We start from the raw sequence: 18950 nt of genomic DNA, 5'->3' as shown, positions 1-18950 counted from the left end.
TATCAGGAGCCTCTGGAATTGTTAGTCTTGTATGATTTTTAATTTTAGTTTCTTGTGTATAATTCTGAGTTTAGTATGATGTTTATTATCACTGAACTAGTAACATATTTGTTTAGGGGCCAGCTAAAGGACTCCTCTGGGTGTGGGAGTTTCTCGCTGCAGTGAGACCTATTGATGGCCTTCGGCTGTTGTCTGCTCTATGGTTGGGTTATTGTCTCTTTGTCACAACTCCCCATTTCCATTCTCAATTTTATATAAATTGTGGAGTAGACATTAAATGGTGTTTTCAAAGGCAATGTTTCACTTTATGTTCCTTATAAGACATTTATAAATGTACCTATAAAGTCAAATTTTTTGCAATCTTGGAATTTGGTATGTTCATGGAAATTACAAGTTTTAATGATCAGCTAGTGACAATTTTTTTACATGAGATTGTTCAAGATGATGAATGTTTGTTACCTTTCTCAGCTGTCAGTTTAGTCATATCCAAAGTTTTACTCAGAATTTTTATAGCTAAATTGAGTGCATCTTTTAGTTTAACTTCTCCTTCTTTATATTCTTGTTTCAACATTGATACAGCATTCTGAAATAAAACAAATACAAAACAAAATTTACTTTCCTAGTTATCAATCTATCCATCCATGATTACCAAAAAAGAAGCACAATATAGATCAAAATTGCTTCAGCCTTTCAATGTTTCTTTTGTAATTTCTAAACCTTTTTGCTTTCACCTACGAAGTGCATTTACAACTTTAGCTCATCAACACCTTATTTTTAATATCTAAAAAATATCTTATACCTTGAGTGTGACATCCTTTCTAAAATTGTTGGTTTGTGAAACTCAGCTAAAAACATATTTTTTGCATCCAAAAACAGAGTAGATATATTATTGGTAAACCATAATAGTTCCTAGCTTGTATATGAGTATGGTGGTGTGTATGTTCAAGTTAAACAAATTCCAACAAATGAAACTGTGAGATACTGCTCACTGGTGATACCCCCACCCAAATATATTGTTAATAGGAAGTTGTTGAGTGATGAATCTGAAAACACATCCCACGGTATACAAGGTATAGCTGACTGAAACCAAATTTCAACAAGAGGCTGTCACAGCGACAGCAAACTGGATTTATTAACATTTATTTGTGTCCTGGCAATTTCACAAGAACCATAACAGATGAAAGGTTAAAGTGAAAATCGTCAATTTCAAATTTAACCTACATTTTGTCATCAGTATCAACATATTAAAATTTGAAAGGCTTAGTTTGAATGGTTCATGAGTAAATGCAACAACATGAATGGAAACACCATTTTTCGATATTTCAAGAACCATAACTTCTGAACGGTATAATTAAAAATTGACATTATTAAACTTGACCTCCATTTTGTCATCAGTAAAAACATTTTAAAATTTGAAAAGCTTTGATTGAACAGTTCATGAGTAAATGCACAGACACGATTGGAGAGGGCATTTTCAAGAACCATAACTCCTGAACAGTAAAAGTCAAAATCGTCATTATTGAACTTGACTTCCATTTTGTCATCAGTAACAATATTTAAAATTTGGGAAGCTTTGGTTGAACAGTTCATGAGTTAATGCACGGACATGACTGGAAACAGAGTTTTGGAATCTTTCAAGAACCATAACTCCTGAATGGTAAAAGTCAAAATCGTCATTATTGAACTTGGCCTTTATTTTGTTGTCAGTAACAACATATTAAAATTTTAAAAGCTTTGGTTGAATGGTTCATGAGTAAATGCATGGACAATATTTGATTGCCACCCACCCGCCATACATCCCCAAATCAATAACCGACATTTTTGTCACAAAAATCCAGTTGTCACAAAAATCCTGTTAAAAATTCTTGTATTGTAGTTCATGATAAAGATACAACAAAAAATATTCATGGGATGGACAGACAGAGGTAAAACAGTATACCCCCACTTTTTTTTTTAAAGTGGGGGCATAATAAACTTGCCTAAATGAATGCATTATTTTTTTTAAATTACATGATTTATGGTGACTTACAGCACTGTTATTTCCTATACATGTAGCTTTCCATCCACCATAATTACCACTGGGATCACTCTGGTATAACTGGAATCCATAATGTTTGTCCCATCCTGCATACAGTAATGATACACCAAAGGGTCTTTTACCTGTAATAAAATATATAAAGTAATGATACACCAAAGGGTCTTTTACCTGTAATAAAATATATACAGTAATGATACACCAAAGGTTAGTTTACCTGTAATAAAACACATACACCAATAAAAAAACATATAAAAGTTAACCCATGCATTTACAGCAAGGATACATCAAGCGCTAATTTACGTGCATAAATCATACAAAACAGATCCATAGTACATTTTAAATATATTATTATCTATTTATGAATCAAAATGTCTGTAATCAGGGATACTTGTCTCAATTCAATGTAAAGCTGGGAATACAAATCTCAAAATTGTGTGAAGTACAACTATACTTGTACTTATACATCATATACTTCAAAACTTTAATATGTTCTTACTTAACTTAACAACTCATTAATGTAATTGTAAGGATCTTTGTGTTTAGTGCTATATGATTTTGTAAAACACACCTCATGTGCTTTATACTGTGTAATACAAACAAGTAATTTACCTCCAAACTGTGTGTAAGCCTATTTGATATCACACAATGTACTAACATGCTGTTCACATGGTATAGGTTCTTGGTACTGTAATAAATATCTGTAATGACAAAAACAACATATTTAAGTGAAAAGTGCTTGTTGTTTCTCCAGTTCACCACCTTGATTGTAAATTGCAATGCATTCTTAAAATAAACAGCTCAGTGGATTTCATGGTCATTTCACTGGTTTGTCTACCAAAAATTATAGATAGTTTAAGTCTTTATGTAAATAAAAGGAGTCAATTGTTAGGGATATATATCAAAGAGACAACCAAGGAAACAAAATACCAAGACATTCTGAGAACAAAATACAGTCTTCCAAATAAAGGAACTCTTATTTATAGATCAAATATTTTCATGTCAAGTCTTAAATCTTCCTGGGTTTTTATTACTTGCAGACTACACGAATGAATTTTATTTTTACAGGACATGCGGTCTGGTAAGCATCCTAGCTTTACCAGACTGAATGAAATTTTACCAGACCAATTTTTTTTTACATCTAATTGTATATTATTCGACAAAAAACATATAACATTGATGTGCCCTACTCCCCCCCAAAATTGCACAAAAACAAAATGATGTAACAAGAGGGTATATTGTTATGACAGATATGTTTTACCCGGATTTACACATTACTGGTTGGCCATTTTTGGCATAAAGCTAGTGGTTGAACAATATAAACATCGTTGTGTTAATAATAAAGATGAAAATGAATTTGAGATCGTTTGGCATTTTGCTAGAATGTTAGAAAAAGCCATGAAAAAAATTACTGGACATCCGGACCGGAATTAAACAAAATTTTACCAGACCGATTCATTATTCACCGGATTTGTCCTACGGTCTGAAGTATTTCTTGTAGTCTACATACTTGTGAATTTATTTAAACAGAAAATAAAAAATCTCCCATTACTGTGCAATTGAAGATTTCTTGCTATTGCACAATACTGTACAATTAAAGATTTCTTTGCTGAATTTATAACTGTGCAATTGAAAATTTCTTGCTATTGCACAATACTTAATATAATAATTTTGAATCCTGATTTGGACCAAATTGAAAACTGGGCCCATAAGGCAGATTTTACAGTATTGTGTTCTTTCTCCTACTTTCATGTTGCTAACGTGACGGAGACAAAAATAAGTAACGTTAGCGACATTTGGACATGTAACATGAGCAACAACATCTTTAAAAGTTCAAATGTATGCACACAGTGATGTTTAATATATGCCTGGAGTAATAAAATTGTACAGTCTGGTTTAGAATTTCTAAATATACAGAATGTCATTTGCAGGTGTACTTTATATCAAATGAATACACATGAAACCAATTCGTAATAGTAACATTAGCAACATCTACTATCATGACATTACGTTTTGTTGCGAACGTCTTTTTGATGGACGGAATACATTTAAGGTCCTCTTGTAACGATATTACATACAACTAACCTTCTTTGCTACCCCATCATGTGAAGGAACTGACTCCGAATCTAATTCTGCAAAGGGCGATATCGTAACTCCTATACAGGAGAGTTACAGATCTAAATATATGTTGCTCACGTGACACTGATTTGGACGGAAACCTCAAGTAGTAACGTTCGCAAAAAATAAAACAGCCAATGATATTGATTCCTCAAGTCCTTTGACCCCCTTACGTCATCCAAATTTAATATGATTGCTATTTTCAATTATTTATAAAACCCGGGATAAAAATAACTACAATTGCCTGTCTGAGAACCAACAAGAAAATTGCGATCGTGACATACCACAATGGACGGAAAAGACGTGACGTTAGCAACAATATTATTAAATTACCTTTTTTAGCCTTTACCAATAAAAATCTGCCTTAAAGTTATGATTAAAACACAAAAGAAGACTTTTTATTAAAATATAAGTCCATGTGATAAGGCTCAACTTATAAATAAAACTTCAAAATTCCACTCCAAATAAGCTGGATGTCAGTAAAGTAGGTCATGATGTCTATTCCATGTCCAATATTTTGAAATTGAAAACCCTCTAATTCTAACAAAAAACACAAGCACAGAGTAATTTTTATTTTTATTTACTCAGAAAGACACATTTTATTCAATAACATAATGCATTACTCCATTACACAGTCTGTTTCACAGTTTCAGCAATTGCTTTTTTGATGGATACAAAAAAACAATAATTCCTTCTTATTGTAAAATCTGCCTTAATCAAAAATCTTAGTACATGTTTGGATTCAGCATATAAAAGAGGCCCAATAATTCAATTTTTATTAAAATAAAACTTAGTTTAATTTTAGACCCTTTGGACTTTAATGTAGACCAATTTTAAAACGGGACAAAAAATTAAGAATCTACATACACAGTTAGATTTGGCATATCAAAGAACCCCAATTATTCAATTTTAGATGAAATGAAACAAAGTTTAATTTTGGACCCCGATTTGGGCCAACTTGAAAACTGGGCCAATGATAAAAAATCTAAGTACATTTTTAGATTCAGCATATCAAAGAACCCCAAGGATTCAATTTTTGTTAAAATCAAACTAAGTTTAATGTTAAACCCTTTGGACCTTAATGTAGACCAATTTGAAAACGGGACCAAAAATTAAGAATCTACATACACAGTTAGATTCGGCATATCAAAGAACCCCAATTATTCAATTTTTGATGAAATCAAACATTTTTATTTTGGACCCTTTGGGCCCTTTATTCCTAAACTGTTGGGACCAAAACTCCCAAAATCAATACCAACCTTCCTTTTATGGTCATAAACCTTATGTTTAAATTTCATAGATTTCTATTTATAAATACTAAAGTTATGGTGCGAAAACCAAGAAAAACGCTTATTTGGGTCCCTTTCTGGCCCCTAATTCCTAAACTGTTGGGACCTAAACTCCCAAAATCAATACTAACCTTCCTTTTGTGGTCATGAACATTGTGTTTAAATTTCATTGATTTCTATTTACTTAAACTAAAGTTATTGTGCGAAACCAAGAATAATGCTTATTTGGGCCCTTTTTTGGCCCCTAATTCCTAAACTGTTGTAACCAAAACTCCCAAAATCAATCCCAACCTTTCTTTTGTGGTCATAAACATTGTGTCAACATTTCATAGATTTCTATTAACTTAAGGTGGTACCCAACACTTTCACTAAAATTAATTTGGCTCGTTTAATTTTCATAAATTTTTGTCAAAGTATTTACTTTGACCCTTTAACAAAAATATAAAAATTTCAAAAATTTTGAACCAACCGTTTTGTCAGAAAAATTACGCTGGTTATATAGCAGTTTGACAAACACCAATTTTGATCATTGAGAAGCTTAATGTTCCTTGTACGACACAACGTAATTAAAACGTTGAGCTGACTTTACAGAGTTGTCTCCCTGTAGTGTTAGATACCACCTTAAACTAAAGTTATAGTGCGAAAATCAAGAAAATTTATTTGGGCCCTTTTTGGCCCCTAATTCCTAAATGTTCGGACCAAAACTCCCAAAATCAATCCCAACCTTCCTTTTGTGGTCATAAACTTTGTGTTAAAATTTCATAGATTTCTATTCACTTTTACTAAAGTTAGAGTGCGAAAACTAAAAGTATTCGGACAACGACGACGATGACGCCAACGTGATAGCAATATACGACGAAAATTTAAAAAAGTGATAAAATTGTGAATTACTGTAAGAAAAGTTGTAACTACATCTAAAGATGCCATTATTTTTATCAGCATACAAGTGTATGCTATTCTTCCCTAGAAAAAAAATTGAAATATACAAATTTCAAAGATTCTACAACCGTATTTTTGTGTTGTTTCTCGCGTTACTTTTTGCTTCCGAAGAGCATAATGCTGACTGATTTATAGATAATTGTCACCAGCAAATTCGTAACTTTTGCTTTCAAATAACAAAGAACATCGACCAATAAGAATAGTCAGAGGAAAATACCGAAAACTATAAGTATCTATGTAGCAGATGTAAGAACAGTGGCGTGACTTTTGTGTCTGATTTCGTAACGCAAATTTTAGATGATGTAATCTGCTTTGTTGTAATAGAATTCTTAAAAACAATATGCAAATATGAACTCTGGTGAGATGTTCAAACAGGTAAATCAGAGATGATTTACATTCTTGTTTTGATCTTCGTAATAATTAAGTAAGAAAATGACGTTATCGTTATGCGTTACATTTCACACGAAACAGAAGTCCAGTTATTTATTAAAATTATTTTTGTCCTTAAGTTCTAATCATTTCCAGTCATACGTGAAACATGTGACTAACATGTGATCACGCCATTACAGCCGGACATACAATATACTAGTTCTAAACATTGTTTTTGTTTCCAACGGGATGTTAGCAAACATAATCTGTAGACTTGTTTCGACTTGTTTAAAAAAGGAAAATACAATTTTCAAAGAGATTGCGCCGGGGGTCTATTATTTTTCCTATATGCATAATGTTACATATGATCTTGTGTGAAAATAAATGCCCAATGTCTTGACAAAATCGATTTCAGATTTGACCGACGTTTAAACACACTACGTTTCCCAATAACGATGTAAAGGGTCCTTGGAAAATTCAATCGAAATTACGTCTCTTATCATGGTGCCAATGTTCGTTGGATTGATTTTGCTTCAGCAGTAAATATTACTGGGTATTTTAGGTGAATAAAGATAATTAAATGAAAAATGCATGTTAATACACTGTTACACTTGTAATGTACAAAGTTGGTAACTTTGTCACAATTTTTAATTATTTTTTTTTATTCATGTTCTGCAAACACTTTTTAGAAACGCAATAAACTTGTCAAAGGAAAAGTAAACTTTTACCAGGCATGACTTGAAAGGAAGTACTTTATTGATTTTAGCCCACTAAAGTAGGTTAAAATGTGGAAACCATGTAGATGGTGTACAGGTCACAAATATCAAATGCCTTGAAATGGTGCCTATTTTAAAGATTTTAATTCCAAGTTAAAAGTTCTTTTCTTTACTGGATTTAAAGAATTTTACATTGCCAATGATTTGGAATATATTTTATATAACTGGAATTTCAAAACCAAATATAAATATATTTTTTTGGCCAAAACATCAAGATACAACGATTATGGTATCCTGTATCAATGAAGAAAATATGGAAAATTCTGAATAAGTTGTACTAATTGTTTTCAAAACAAGCACATATTTAGGAGTTTTATAATACTGTTACATTTAAGATGGATATTAAGAAAAAGTATACTGTTCAGATTATTTTAAGCAGATTTTGCAATAAAATAAAACTAAAAAAAAGCTTTCGGTTTCTTATGGTTTCCTGTCACGTTTAAAAAAAACCTTTAATATAACATTGAAAATAGATTTTAAATATTAACATGAAGCAAGTAGCACTAGTAATGGTGTTTATTTATGCCTTTTGAATTATATTGTGCAAAATAAAGAAAATAAAGATTGGTTTCCTGTCACGTAAACGGTGAATCAAAATGTATTAATTTTTTCTCGAAAAACTCAATTGTTCCATTCATACTATTCTAACACCAACACAACCCACAAAATAAAAGTTAAAATTTTAGAACTTATAAAAAAGGATACAAAAAGAAACCAAAGGCTTAATACCAAATTATGGTCCATATACAACTGGTCATGGACTTTACTTACTTTTTTTTTCTTCATCTCTCCTTTTATCACAAAATAAAAGTGCTTTTGATCTCATTAACTTTATTTTCATCTTTTCATTGTTTCTATATTCTATAATCTGTTATTTAAGTTTTAAGTTGCAATATAACTCAAAATTACTTTTTTTGAGATATGCTAGTTTTTTTAATTATTGATATGCAGGTTAAATTAAAACTTACTCATTGAGATTATAGATTTTTTCTGAATATGAGACTTCATCCAACAATTTGTTTGTGTTCCTTCTCTCTGCGGCTAAAACCACTCCATCACTGGCTAGTATTCCTAAACAAGTACCTGCAGGTCCTATCGCTTCCATGGCATACTCCACTTGGTACAACCTCCCTGTAATACAAAAATACTCATATCAAATCCATTCTTTCATTAAACAAATAAAATATAAAGTATTACTTAATGATATGAAAACATTTTTATAAGGGAAAAACAGCTCAAGTAAAAAATCACAGAAACTTGTTTAGTTGTTATAAAGCAAAATTTGTACATGTTTCTTGCATACGTACACATGTACATAATTCATGTGTAATTATGAAAATGCAAACAATTTAAATACATGTTCATAGTTATCATGAAAGTGAAAACGATTTAAAATGAGTCTGATTAAATGTATATGTAGTACATGCATGACATGTAGTATGTTTTACTTTCTATTCTTACCTTCTGGGGAAAAAATAGTTGTTCTGGAATCATATCTCCTAGACTGAAAAAAGAATAAAAAAACATTCATAATTAAAACTAGACCTATTTTTTGCTTCGAATTCTATTTTCATAAATTGAAGTTTGGCACAGTTGTTTTTTTTTGTATTGCACATAATCGTATCTTCTTGTCCTATACTGTATGCTCTTAATAAATGTTAGCATTCTTTGGTTTGTATATTACCTCAATATTATTGTTTTACATGTATTTGTTATCTTTTTTTTTTTTTTATCAAAATGTTGTTGTCTCAGTATTTATACATCTCATTATTGTGATATGTATGTGCTATCAATAGTTTGGTTTTCGTCTTTCTTTTTTGCTTATGTGCTTGGTCTATATGCCTTTTTGTTTTTCTTTGATGACAAAGGAGAAGGTCAAGACCCCTTTTCGGCCCCAAAATATAGCAGTTTTACAAAATTGATAAAATGTAAACTTTTAGTGATTTATTGGACAGAAGAATGCTTCTGCTACATAAATATGGGCTCTTTTTGACAATACAATGCACATATATTGGGTACAAGCACACAAAAAAACATCTGAAAAGTGACATTTTTTTGCATATTTGGTAGATTTTTTCAAATTTGAGCTTGAATTGGATCGTCTTTGATTACTATAGCAGTTAAATTCTTTCACATAAACTAATTGGTTCAAAAGAAATAGACACTTATGTGTTTAAAAAGTGGTCAAAATCTTTCGTCATATGAACCTGAAATTTGAGGCCAAAATCGGTCCTTACTGGACCTACTCCTTTGTTTCTTAATATAGTGATTAAGATAATAACACTCATGACATTATGTTGACTGCTGTACCCCTATTTTGACATCTTTTTTATTATTGTGTTTGTTTTGTTCACATATTGTAGTCCATATAATGGAAATTGATGCGACTGTCGTAAAAGCAAGAGGTTTAGTCAGCTATAAAACCAGGTTAAATCCAACATTTTCTATAAAAGAAAATAACGCCTGTACCCAGGGTTTAAGCTACTTGAAATTTAAATATTGGCACACTTTTTAACATTGATTAATAAATAAAAGAATATTATCCAGAGACCGTACTATGTCGCAATTTGTTTGTGATTTTTATTTCATCTGGCGACACAATATGGATGCTGGCAATGTTTCTGGTGCCAATATTTTCCTTTGTCAAAATTTTAATTTCTTGACAATATTGATCTTCATTCAAAAAGTTGAAATATAAATTGTACGAAATTTTGACAGGCTTCATGTTACAGTTTTTTTGTAAATATCACTTCGTTTATGACCCCAAGCTAATCAACAAGTCAGAGGAAGAGAAAAGAGAAGCAAATGTAATTATATTTGGTATTCCTGAAACTGAGGAGGGGGACTCTAAAATGAAAGATACTGAATTTATTCAAGGGCTATGTAGTGATTCTTTAGAGATTGACAATATTGCTATTGACGAGATTACACGTTTAGGTGCAAAGCCTAAGAAAGGCTCAGGGAAATTCAGGCTTACTAGGTTAGTTGTTAGGGATAATACCTCTAGGAACAATCTATTCCGTAATGCTTATAAGTTGAAAGACACCAAGATAGGTGCTCACAAGAAAATTGGCACAGGCAGAGACCTCACAAAAAAACAGAGAGAAATTAATAATGCTCTACGTATTGAACTGTGTCAAATGAAAAAGGATTTTCCACATAGGAGTTGGGCCATTCGTAGAGAGAAGATAGTTGAATTGCCAAAATCGGGGATTCCTCCATGGGCCCCGGATACATAATGATAACAATGATTATTCAGATACTTCAAATGTAAATATATGTTAACAGTTAATGTTGATAATTTTGTTCCAGTTCATAGTTATTTTAAAGTTACAGTTAATGACAATACAAATGAGTTAGATATGTCGCAAGGCGTTTCCAATACCCAACCAGTTAAGGAGGATAAGAAATTTACTCCGAAGGATAATATGAAGTCGTTGAGAGTTTTGTTTTCAAATGTTGACACCGTGTCAAATAAGCGTTCAGAGTTTGAGGCACATTTATCAATTGAAAAGCCACATATAATAGGTTTATGCGAAATATATCCTAAGAACTCTATGGATAAATCTATAGCATCCATGCTAAATCTAGCTGATTATGAAAAGTATTTACCGGACAAAGTGGGGGATAGAGGTGTAGTTATTTATATTCACAAGTCTTTGACTGCTTTTAAAGTTGACATTTTATCGGAATCTGCTTTTAATGAATCGGTGTGGTGTGAAGTTAAATTAGAAGGAACTGATAAACTGTTATTGGGCTGTATTTATAGGAGTCCGTCATCTATATCCTGTAATAATAAGAAATTGAATGATTTAATATGTCATGCTCGTAACTTAAAGTACAGCCATTATTTAATTATGGGAGACTTTAACTACCCTGAAATCAAATGGGTTGATAATGAAGTATCAAGTGGTATTAACACAGATCCTATGAAATTTTATGAATGTATGCAAAACAATTTTCTATTTCAACATATATGTACACCTACACGCTTTCGTACTGGTCAAAATGCCAATTTACTCGATCTGGTTTTTACGAATGAAGAAAATATGATAGCCAAAGACTCTATACAAATAGATTCGCCAGTTGGGAAGAGTGACCATTGCATGATAACTTTCGATTTTTGTTGCTATTTGAATAATGAGAATACTTCTGGCGATCATTTTTCATATTTTAGAGTTAACTATGAGCTTTTTAATGATACTTTAAACGACATTGACTGGGATGTTCTTTTAAATAATAAAAGCATTAATGAAATGTGGAAATGTTTCCCTACTGTTACAGTGTATGTCTGATAACATTGATAGATTTATTCCGAAGAAGAAAAATGACCGTAAATTTATAAGCCCACCTTTGAGGATGGATAGAGCTACTAAGTCTGCAATTGTCAAGAAACGTAAATCATGGAAAAAATATAAATATTCAAGAAATAATTTGTCATACATGTATGTTAAATATGTGAAGGATCGCAATGATTGTACAAATACTGTTAAAAATGCCAAACTTAGTTTTGAACAAAAGGTGGCCTTAGAATCAAAGACTTACAATGTATGTAAAGTCGTTTTGGAATTATGTTAACAGTAAACTCAAGACTAGATCAGGAATAGTTACACTTGAGAAACCGGATGGTACTTTAGCATCCAGTACTGCTGACAAAGTTGAAGTTTTAAATCAGTTTTTTACTAGTGATTTTACTCAAACAGAGGACTTGAAAGATTATGATACTAATTCAGTGTCGAACAATTATTTAAATGATATTAATATTTGCCAGGAAGATGTGATAAAGAAACTTAATAAATTAAAGACAGATAAATCTGCAGGACCTGATGGTCTCCATCCGAAAGTTTTATATGAAGTTAGACATGCAATTTGTTATCCATTGTTTCTAATTTTTGATAAGCATGATAAGTCTATCAAAGAGTGGAAAGTTCCAGACGATTGAAAAAATGCCATAGTATCACCGATATTTAAGAAAGGGAAAAACTAAAACCTGGTAATTATAGACCTGTAAGCTTAACATCAGTGGTATGTAAGATATGTGAATCAATTATTAGAGACAATATTATGAAGTTTATTCCTACAAACAATCTTTTTACTTGTAGTCAATATGGCTCTGTCCTGGTAGATCATGTGTTACTCAACTCCTAGAGGTTCTGGATGAGTGGTCAGAATTAATTGATAGTGGTTTTCCACTGTACTCGATTTTCCTTGATTTTTCCAAGGCGTTTGATACCGTACCGCATCAGCGTTTATTTTTGAAACTTGAAAAACTTGGAATAAAGGGATGCATTTTGAATTGGATAAAAAGTTTTCTATCTGGGCGTAAGCAATGTGTTCGTATAAATAACACAACATCAACATGGTCAGACGTTGTGAGCGGTGTACCTCAGGGAAGTGTTTTAGGACAAGTTCTTTTCTTAACATTTATTAATGATCTTCCTGATGTAGTAGAGGGCATAGTGAAAATTTTTGCTGATGATTGTAAAGTTTGTTCTAAAGTCTCGTCAGATTATGAGCGAAGTAAGTTACAGGTAAATTTGGACAGATTATGTGAAAGGTCAGATATGTGGAAATTAAAATGTAATGCTGCTAAATGTAAAGTATTGCATATTAATCCTGACAATGACCTGCAATATTGTTATACCATATTGGATGAATCTGGAAATTTTATTGCATTATCTACAGTGAACGAAGAAAAGGATCTGGGAGTAACTTTCGAGTCCAATTAGGAAATTTGAAAAACATATAAGTGATATTTATTACAAAGCGCAGAGAGTGTTGTCTCTTATTCATCATTCTTTTGATTACATGGATCAAGATATGTTTCTTACTATTTATAAATCAATAGTGCGTCCGCTGCTTGAATATGCGACATGCGTCTGGTCACCGTATCTTAAAAAAGACATCCGTAAACTGGAATCTGTACAAAGGAGGGCCACAAAACTGGTAAAAAATATTTGTCATCTTAATTATGAAGACAGGCTACGTTCATTGGGTTTGCCAACTTTGGAATATCGTAGGGATAGGAATGACATGATACAAGTCTACAAAGCGTTGCATGGTATAGATGACATCGACTGGATGAACCTATTTACTTTAGCACCATCTAATAATACTAGAGGTCACTCTTTAAAACTGTTTAAAAAACAGTGTAAGACCACACATCGACTAAATACTTTTTCAATTAGAGTGGTGGATCAGTGGAATAACCTGTCAGATTTAACGGTGACTGCAAAGACTAAATAATTTTAAGTCTGCACTAAATGGCAAAAACTGGAACCCTTATAAATTCATATGTTCGTGTTAATAAGTGTTCAGCTGTGCACACCCAAATAAGTGTTTATTATTACAAGTTTAATATATATATATATATTAATTATGAGAAGAGAAATGCATATACGACAATCCATGATGAGGGGTCAGTAGAAGCCTTTGGCTTATTTAACGACCCGAAGATAAAGGTATAGTCAATTACAACATCTTACTTTATTAAACAAAACATTTTATATTTTTAATTTTTCCTATTTTTTAAAAATTGTACATTTTTTCAACCTATGTCTTGTTGTAAGTTTCCTCCTGTGACATAATCTTCAATTTGTTGAAGGCGGTCACTATATGGTAGAATAGAATAGAATAGTCAACAATTACAAAAGTGTCATAGACTAATAGACATAGACATAGTCTGTTGTTTAGAGGTAATCCATGTATCTGAGGAGTCATTAATGATTAACATTTATACATTCATTAAGTTTCATCAGAACAAATGAGTAAATGGAGGAGTTATAAATGACAAACTACAACATGACATAGTCAAAGTTTTGCCGAACCGGCGACCCCCCTTTTTTCATTTTCTGTGTTAATAAAGACCTTATATTCGGAACTCGTGTAAAAACGGATTTTGTTAAATATCATCATCATTAGAATTAGAAATTTTGAAAAAAAATCATGAAGTTTCTGCTTGGAAAGAGTATTTTACTTCTTTTTGGGATGATAAAGCAGACCTACCATTTTTGAGATGCGAAGCTGTGAATGTTTAGTTTCGTATTTAAACAAGTGTAAAGTGTAGATTTCTATCGTTATGTCGCAACACTAATTTTAATATTTTTAAAACCAGTTTAAAATAACGTAACGACACAGAGGCGAATCCATCCGTTTTAAAAACCCAAACCCAGGATAAAGGGGATGGGGGTAAAGGGGGTCCAACTATATGTCCCCATTCAAATGCTTTGATTGTCAAGAAAAAAGGGGGGGTTCCAAACCCCGGACTGAACCGCCTCCCCAGGATATACGCCACTGCGGTACCCAAATTGCACCTATTAAGCAAAAATAGCAGCGGAAATCTTACAAGATTTCATAGAGGCTAAACATTTTTTTTTTATAACTTGATCAGGGGCGGATCCAGCCATTTCAAAGTTAGAAAGGGGGTTCCTACCCCAGGACAAAAAAGGGGGTTCTAATTATATGTCCCCATTCAAATGCATTGATCGTCAAAAAAAGGGGGAGTTCCAACCCCCGAAAACCCCCTCTGTATCCGCACCTGTTTGATACTATATGAACGTCTTTCAACAAAGGTATGAAATATTTATATATTTAAATTACAAAACCATGAAAACGTTCTCGGTATGTATCAACAGATGAAGAGTTTACTGAAAAAGCAAAATGTACGGAAATGTCGACTTGTGATTTCATCAAAACGTCATCTTTTCAAAATTAGCAAATATAATGTGTTACAAGTATCCATTTCTTAAAAATATGAGTAAGCATGACAAATATCCAATTGTTCAACATGAAATATTTGAAGAAATTAAACAAAAGCTCTGTTATTCGACTTTTGACGATGCGAATATAAGCATAGATGCAATTTTGGAACTCCTCATTACAGATTCATTGCGGATGGTTTAGAGGTCAGCTAGTTCAGACCATATTTTCTATGATTCCATATGGATTGAAAAATCAAATGGGTGTACCTATGTAATAAAGAAGGATAGTTTACGGTTACAAAATTAAGACAAAGTGGGAATTTTTGTCGTGATCATAAAAAAGTAGTTTAAAAATATTAAAGTTCTTTATTTGCAAAAAACAGACATAAACCAATTTTGGTTATGGCAAATACATTGACAAAACAAACATGTTGTTGGCATGACACGGGTTATGTTCTTCTCATATATGTTATGATGGTATGATACTAAACCCCTAACGGGAAGGATTGTGCCTGATGTTCATATGATGAAATCATAATCTTTCAGTCAGTTTAATTGAAGTCTGGAGCTGGCATGTCAGTTAACTGCTAGTAGTCTGTTGTTATTTATGTATTATTTTCATTTTGTTTATTTTCTTTGGTTACATCTTCTGACATCAGACTCGGACTTCTCTTGAACTGAATTTTAATGTGCGTATTGTTATGCGTTTACTTTTCTACATTAGTTAGAGGTATAGGGGGAGGGTTGAGATCTCACAAACATGTTTAACCCCGCCGCATTTTTGCGCCTGTCCCAAGTCAGGAGCCTCTGGCCTTTGTTAGTCTTGTATTATTTTAATTTTAGTTTCTTGTGTACAATTTGGAAATTAGTATGGCGTTCATTATCACTGAACTAGTATATATTTGTTTAGGGGCCAGCTGAAGGACGCCTCCGGGTGGCCCGGTGCGGGAATTTCTCGCTACATTGAAGACCTGTTGGTGACCTTCTGCTGTTGTGTTTTTTTATTTGGTCGGGTTGTTGTTTCTTTGACACATTCCCCATTTCCATTCTCAATTTTATGATCAAACATAATGAAAACTCGGCAATATTATAAGAAATATGAGATAAACAGTTATTGTTCTCCTTTCCTCAGTTCTAATGACTCTTTAATAAAAGAAACAACTGCTTTTACATCATTAGGTGTTGATGGGTTTAAAAACCTGTCAAAATAGGTGCAATTTGGGTACACATGTACTTTTATATATGATTAAACATGTGAACATTAAACGGACTTCGTTACTAGTAGTCACAGGCACTTGTCTCAATTTTTTTTTCTATATACCTTAAAATTAAGGTATATAGGAATTTTTTTTGGAGACAAGTGCCTATATGCTAGTAATATAGTGAAATGTGTACTGATAGCTACAGTTCCCTATAATACTGTTAACGGGCAAGAAGATTGGTCATGATTCGATTCAGTGATTCTCTATATAATCAAACAATCTTTTCCCACAAAAGGGGTGACCCAGATCCCCAGGCACCCCCTGGAATGATCCGCCTATAGGACCCAACATGAAAAATAAGAAACTATTATTATTACATTAGAACATACTCACCCCTTCTCGTCCAATGAAAAGTCATTTTTTTCCCTCTAATTTTCATAGTACATGGTTTTCCATGCACTATGAAATGCTATACATGAATGACTTTTCATTGTCAGTTAATTATGTGAACTCTTAAAATAACCGCACTAATGAAGTGTACAATCCCCTGAGGCATTTTCCTTAGGAAAAAGGACTATACTGATTAAGCTAAGATTAAAACAAAAACCTTTGGAATTTTACAAATTTTCAAACATTTGCTAATGGTACACATCCATTGTATATATAAAATAAACAAAAAAATATATAATAGGGTAAGGATGGAGGTAAAAATAATTTTTATTTCATTTATATACCCCAAATTTGAGGGAATATTTGGGTTTTTTTCTCAAGAAAACAATACCAGACTGCTGATATATAAAGGAGAGGATTTTTTTTCGGAGAAACACAAAACATGAAAATTAATTTATCAATAAAAGGTAACATTTAACGGTGAATGGTCTGAATTCAAATATTCATATAGAGAGTTTTATGGTTATAAAAAAAATTAATAAAAACGGGGATTTATATAACAATATGGCGCTTTTTAAAATTAGATCTAAAGATATATAAGTATTAAATTTTACCTGAAGCAGAAGAAAAACTATTTATCCTTTTGGTCCTCACAAACTATGTCAGTGCTATTTCATTCCATCCATTGAAATGATCATTACCTATGTTTTATTTTTAGTTAATTATAAAAAGTGAACTCTTATTTAGGTTTGAATATTACAATGGACAAGGATCATTTTGTAAGGTCACTCGAAAGTGTGAATATGTTCTAAATTGGTCAGACAATACTTGGTCATGTTTTATGAAGATTTAAGCCCTCGGCTTCGCCTTGGGCTTAAATCTTCATAAAACATGACCCAGTATTGTCTAACCTATAAGTAAAACAATTTACGAAAAAGAATACGAGTAAGTAATATATGAACCGGCAATGACTTCACATACAGCAAAATTACGGGTTCTTTATTCATTAGCTAAATCACGTGAACTATATTAAATCCACCCTTTGTGCTGGTTATCTCCCTTGTATTTAATAAAAAAAACTCGCATGCCAAACACACGAAAAAGTCAAGCGACTTGCCGACGGAAACGTTAGTGGCACTGACCATACAGCGACAGAGATAGTCGAAAGGAGAGAAGTATTACCTAAAACATATGATGTCGAGCGGATAATTGCATGCCGAAAGCTGAAAAGGGTATGTTTTTTCTGCCAGGTTCTGACATTATGACCTTGAGTGAGTCTGACTTGTTGTTAAGTAATAGCCTATTGTAATAAGTTGAGACTGCGTCGTTTCTTTTTTTTTTTTACGAGGGATGATGATGATGATGGTTGATGGTTACTTTATTACGTCCAGCGACAAATTTTAATATCGGAAAGGGGGGGGGGGGGGGGGGGGGGGGGTGTTAAAAGGGGGTCCGTTAACATCTCGATTTTGGCAAAAACTTTTAACAAAAATGTTAAAATGCTGATCAGTTAACAAAGTGGGTTGAAAACATTTAACAGCTTTAATTCATCTCAGATAACAGTTTACAAAACCTTGATTGAAAAGGGCCAAAACAGGTTTACATGAAAAGGTATCCTCCCATTCAGGACAAGAACAGGTTAATATCAAAGATTAGATCTAATCAAGAATTGAATAATCATGGCGGATATCCCTTCCATAATACAGGAGCTTATTAAAAGTTGGGCGTCCGTCCGGCTATGCTGGATGTTAATGTTTTAAAGCAGCCAAAGCTCAGCTATGTTAAAAAAATACCTCGTGTATGGAGAATGTCCCATTCTCTGCACATTAAAACCTTTGTAGCATTTCACTATTTTATGGTGCCATTGTATTTCGGAAGGCAACATGTTTTTAAAATTCCAACGTCTTTTGTCAGTTAAAACGGCCCGATTACATTAAAAAAAATAATCCGGGAAATTGAAAAAGTTTTTACTAAAGTTATAGGGTCTTTACGTCCCTTATTTAAAAAAAAATGAAAACTCCAACTGTAGTTTTAGCCCCGATAACTAACGTAAAATATTAGGTCCAATCCATCATTCACGGTACGATACAAGTAACCTATCTACAGTATTCATTCTTAATTTAAATAATTCG

The 18950-nt window shown here is 32.3% G+C and overlaps 1 pseudogene; it reads right to left on the bottom strand.

Moving 5' to 3' along the window:
* LOC134716726 (proteasome subunit alpha type-4-like) overlaps nucleotides 1-14604 on the bottom strand; it is a 33249-nt pseudogene extending 18645 nt beyond the window's left edge.
* Nucleotides 14605-18950: the final 4346 nt, after the last annotated feature.

The sequence above is a fragment of the Mytilus trossulus genome, chromosome 4 (assembly GCF_036588685.1).
Source record: "Mytilus trossulus isolate FHL-02 chromosome 4, PNRI_Mtr1.1.1.hap1, whole genome shotgun sequence".
In the NCBI taxonomy this organism is placed as follows: domain Eukaryota; kingdom Metazoa; phylum Mollusca; class Bivalvia; order Mytilida; family Mytilidae; genus Mytilus; species Mytilus trossulus.
Note: the sequence above shows the minus strand (reverse complement) of the source record. Positions and strands in the feature narration are given on the sequence as shown.